The following is a 5335-nucleotide window of genomic DNA, read 5'->3' as shown; positions in this document are numbered from 1 at the left end:
TTCCTCTCCCTCTGCCCCTCCCCTGCTTGTGCTCTGTCTCTCTCTCTCTCTCTCTCTCTCTCTCTCTCTCTCTCTAAAAATAAACATTAGGGGCGCCTGGGTGGCGCAGTCGGTTGAGCGTCCGACTTCAGCCAGGTCACGATCTCGCGGTCCGGGAGTTCGAGCCCCACGTCAGGCTCTGGGCTGATGGCTCGGAGCCTGGAGCCTGTTTCCGATTCTGTGTCTCCCTCTCTCTCTGCCCCTCCCCCATTCATGCTCTGTCTCTCTCTGTCCCAAAAATAAAATAAATGTTAAAAATAAACATTAAAAAAATTTTTTTAAAAAGAAAAGAACGTAGAGAGCCCCTCTCATCCCTTCCTTGTGGCGTGGAAGTCCTGCTCTGCCCATCAGGTACCAGGGCGGAAAGGGTCAGTTTCTGTTGTATTTGGCCAGGGATGCCCCAAAGCTTCAGAAACAGCTGTACCGGGGACCCGAGAGTAAACTCAGGGCCCCCTGACTTCTGCTCTGGTAATAATAGCTGTCTCTATAGGAATGTAGTGATAGTAACAACTAACACTTTAAAAACCATGTAACAGCTTACAAAGCGCCATTTGTACAAACTGACTTACTGCACTTACTTTCTCTCCTGCTTGCAGGTTCTCTGCGCTCCAGAGCCACACATGACCCTGCGGAGATGACCGTCCTCGAGGTCAGCAACGTGCTACCAATTTCACCTGATCACTGTGTGCAGAATCCGGAAAGCCTAGGTGTGGTCCCCAAGGGTAATCTCCAAAGGGTGCGTCTTCCGTGACCCAGCTGGGATTTCAACCCCGCGTGCTTGCTCGTAGCGCCCCAGCCTCCACGTCACGTTCTTTACGAGTTAACGGTGCATTTACTGAAGGCAGAGTTAGCCCTCTGTCAGGACACACGTGTGAGAGTGGGTTTCTGCCTGGCGCAATTCGATATACTGGCTATTAAGCCGCCGAAAGACGGCTGAGGTCTAGGTGAGTGTTCAAGTTTACTCAGACTAAGGCGTCCCCTACCATGTTTTTGCCAGGAAAGAGGCCGGGGAAGGCAGCCTGATTTGCATATGCAAATGCAATCACCATACCATGTAAATACGTATCCCTCGTCCGTCGTCGCTTCTGTGGTCGGCAGCCCCACAGCGAGCGTCCGTGCCAGCCAGGCCTGTTCCTGAGCCAGGGAAGAGACTTGTCCACATGTCATCCAGCTTCTGTGCAAGTGCAGTCTTAGCGGGGCGAGTTGGAGGCTGAGTGTGTGCGTGTGTGACGGGTATGGGTGTGTGAGAGTGTGTGTGAGTGTGTATGCGTGTGTGTGACGGGCATGAATTCAAAGTGACACCGTTTAGTGGAAAGGCTGATCTGTGTTCCCTCCTGCCTTGAGAATGCTAATTTGGATAATGGGAGAGCCTTTCTGGTTTGGAAAAGCGTTCTAAGGGGGTCGGGGGGGACTTTTTGTCTCCTCTCTCAGGCCTCCTGCCCCTCACCTGTGGCCCGTGGGCTCACGGGTGACACAGGGGAGGACAGGTGGCTGTTAGGGACACTTTGTAGACTCCGGGGCGCCTGCCGACATCACGGGGGCAGAGAGCTCACCACGTCTCCTGGTCGGTAGACTCCACTTTGATCAACGTGTCCACGAACCAAAGTCCCGTCATTCAGACCAAAAGAAGTAACACCAGGGCGCATAGGACGCACGACAGGACAATCCTTACCAAATTCCAGCTGCCGTTTGGGGCTAGGACAAGCTGGTCCTAAAATCCAGATAGAAATGCAAAGAACCCAAAATAGGCACAGAGAATTTATCGAAGAACTCACACTTCCCAGGCTCACACTTACTACAAAATGACACAAATCAAAAGAGTGTGACGCTAACACAAGGGTGAGTATACAAATTAATGGGATATAGTCGACATTCCAGAAATAAAGCCTCATGTTTATGGTCAACTGAGATATGACAAGGATGCTAAGACAACTCAATGGGGGAAGGAGAGTCTTTTCGACAAATGCCGCGGGGACAGCTGGACAGCTCACACTGAAGAATGAGGTTGGACCCCTGCCTCAAAGCCCAGGCAAAAATTAACTCGAAAGGAATAGACGTAAGCACTTTAATTATAAAACTCTTAGAAGAAAACATGGGAATAAATCTTCCTGATGTTGGATCGGGAAATGGTTTTACAGAGACGAAGCCAGAAGCAAATGTGACCAAAGAAAATATGGGTATTTTGGACTCGCAGAGATTTTTAGTGCTCCGGAGGGCACTATCAAGAGAGTGAAGGATGGAGGAAAATATTTGCCAGCCAGGCGTGACAGAACTGGTTTTTGGAACTCTTAGGCCCGCGTAACAAAAAGACAAAAAAGGGCAAAGGATCTGAAGAGACATTTCTCCAAATAAGATGTGTAAATGGCCAGTGAGCACAGGTGTTCACCTCGCTGACTATTAGAGAAATCAAAGTCAAGACCACAATGAGTGACTATTTCACAGCCATTAGTGCTTCTAAAGTAGAACACTCAGGTAATTACAAGTGTTGGTGAGGATGTGCCGAAATTGGCACCCTTATTCGCTGCCGACAGGGATACGAACATGGCTCAGAACGTTAACTATAGAGTAGTTACTTGACCCGCAGGTAGGAGACAGGACAGACCCGCACAAACGCTGTAACGTGAATGTACGTAGATCATGTGTAGTGTGTAAACGGCCACGGTGTATAAGCAGTCCGATACGAATCAATTGGCGAACGGGCAAACACAATGTGATCTGTCCGTACAGTAGAACGTTATTCGGTAGTACGTGGGAAAGTTGATTCACGCTCCAACGTGGATGAGCCCTAAAACATTACCCTAAGTGAGAGAATCCAGACACAGAAGGCTGACTGTTGTATGATCCCGTTTATAAGAAGTCCTCAGGCGGGGACCTCTGTAGACACAGAAGGTGTAGCAGCAGCTGGGGAGGCTGGGGCTGGGGTATCGTGGGTATTTGCAGAGGCGTTAAAATGTTCTGAAATTTCCTGTGCTGTTGGTTGCACAACTCTGGATATACTAAAACCCACTGAATTGTACAATTTAAATCGGTGAATTGTATGGTATGTGGATTATTTCTCAATGACACTGTTAAAACAGGGTGCAAAGGTAAAGGGCCCTTGTCTCTCCTTCCCCGTGTCTTCCCTCCTTTCAGAAATAAGGGTGGCTGTCGGTGGCACCAAATCCCGTTAAGTAAGTTTGTAAAGTTCCTAAGCTGTGACTTGAAAGCCGCCCCTGTGACTCCTTTGCGGGGAGGCGTCTTTATCTGAGGGTCGCATGCAGGGCCACCCTCAGGGGAGGCCTGTCACTGGCTGCTGGGAAGGGACCAAGGATGGGTGAAGGAGCAGGTGTGCGGTCAAAGCTGGTGAGACCCAGAGCTGAGATTTCAGGAGTTGGGCGTTTAGGAGGTCCCGAGGGTGTCCTGATCCTTGCGTCCGGGCGGCTTGGCTTCCTGAGACTGGTTCTGTTTTGGGGAGGAAGTGAGTGGAGAGAGGTGTCAGTGAGGCTGAGAGAGCAGAGGGCCGGGGTCCTGGAGCAGAGGTGGCCCCGAGAACCCACGGCCGCCAGGATCCACAGACACCGTGATCCCTCTCAGGGCCGGAAAGAGGGAGTTTGCATCAGGCTTGCCTAAATCTTGAGACAAGGTGACCCGAAGATGGGGTTCACGTGCTGGTGAAGTTCTTAGTCCAGAGCAGGCTGTGAACAGGTGCCCTTTCCGCTGGGTCTCCCCTGGGGGGGGGGCTTCCCCTGCAGCAGCGTGGCCCCCTCTCTCCACCCCCTCCTTCTGTCCCCACCAGAAGCTCAGAGAACATAGTGGCTGACGCTCCGTCTGGACAAAATCTTGCCACGGTTTCTGCCCAACCAGGACCTGTCTCTAAAGAACCTCATCCGCAGCTTCAAAAACGTTTGGGGGCATCTGGGCGGCTCAGTAGGTTGAGCGTCCGCCTCTTGATCTCGGCTCAGGTCATGATCTCACGGTTCGTGAGTTCGAGCCCCGCGTCGGGCTCTGTGCTGACAGCATGGAACCTGGAGCCTGCTTCGGATTCTCTGTCTCCCTCTCTCTCTGCCCCTCCCCACCCTCTCTCTCTTAAAAAAACCTAAAAAAGAGTTTGGGAGTCAGGCAGGGATCCGCATCACCGTCAGCCAGCCTCCCGGACCCTTGGGTATCTTGTCTTCTCTCTTTGACAACAACCCTTGACCCTTTATGCTGTACGAATCTTCGTTACTGTAGTCACTTCATGTCTGGCTCCTGTCGGACGCTTCTGGACGGGGCTGCACTTCTCCCGGACACATCAGTCACGACGGGGTGACCCAGGGAGGCTAGCCGCTGGTTCGGCCGTTCCTTGTACCGTTTCTGTAGGCTGTTCCGTGTCCTTGCCGGGGCCGTTTCCGGGGACAGAGCGGACGTTTGCAAGCCCTTCAGACGAGTCAGGCCCTTGACTCCACATTTACCCCGGAAAAGAGGCAGGGCTCCCGTGTGGACTTTGTCTGCACCAGAGGTGGTCAATGGGGGCAGTGGCGCCCCCGGGGAGCACTGTCGACGTCTGCAGACATGTGGGAATGCCAGAGCTCGAGAAGGGGTTCTGGTGTCTGGTGGGTAGAGGCCAGGAATGCTGCTAGAAGTCCCATAGTGCACGGGGCTGAGAACTCCAAGCCTTGGGTGTGTGTGTGTGTGTGTGTGTGTCTGCTCACAAGTGACCGACACCAGGGGTCTTGACTGGCTGGGATTTTAGGGCTTGGATGTGAGGAAAAAGGGGTACAAGCAAATACCGACTTTGCAGTAAGACAGATGAAGATATTAAAGAGGGAATATCAACCTCTCTGGTCAACGTGGAAGAACTTTCTATTCCTAGTGGAAAACAAACTAGCGAAACTGAAAACCACCACCTTGGGGCTTCCAGACAAGTCCACAAAGAACAAAACCAACATGGTAGGCCCCCCAGCGCCGTCACCCACCCCTCTGGCAAACTAGGACTTCCCTTGTTTAAAAGGCTGTCTAGACGGTGGTGTCTGCAGACGTGTTTCGCACTGTGTGGGACACTTTGGTTCTGAAGAATGATGCTTAATTACTCTCCAGGCACTATGCTAATTTCTTTTTTTTTTTTTTTTTTTTTAAATTTTTTTTTCAACGTTTTTATTTATTTTTGGGACAGAGAGAGACAGAGCATGAACGGGGGAGGGGCAGAGAGAGAGGGAGACACAGAATCGGAAACAGGCTCCAGGCTCCGAGCCATCAGCCCAGAGCCTGACGCGGGGCTCGAACTCACGGACCGTGAGATCGTGACCTGGCTGAAGTCGGACGCTTAACCGACTGCACC

At 51.8% G+C, this 5335-nt stretch overlaps 1 long non-coding RNA gene across 2 annotated transcripts in view; it reads left to right on the top strand.

Annotated features, from left to right (window-relative positions):
- Positions 1 to 619: 619 nt before the first annotated feature.
- The window catches only part of LOC121042270 (uncharacterized), a 70945-nt gene continuing 66229 nt past the window's right edge, over positions 620 to 5335 (top strand). For both annotated transcript variants that reach the window (XR_005796061.1, XR_005796060.1), the window contains exon 1: positions 620 to 983. This is a non-coding gene — a long non-coding RNA (uncharacterized LOC121042270). The remainder of the gene's footprint in view (positions 984 to 5335) is intronic.

This window comes from Herpailurus yagouaroundi, unplaced genomic scaffold, assembly GCF_014898765.1.
Source record: "Herpailurus yagouaroundi ecotype Mexico unplaced genomic scaffold, PumYag 185, whole genome shotgun sequence".
In the NCBI taxonomy this organism is placed as follows: Eukaryota; Metazoa; Chordata; class Mammalia; order Carnivora; family Felidae; genus Herpailurus; species Herpailurus yagouaroundi.
The sequence above is the reverse complement of the archived record's forward strand: the minus strand, read 5'-3'. Positions and strand labels throughout refer to the sequence as shown.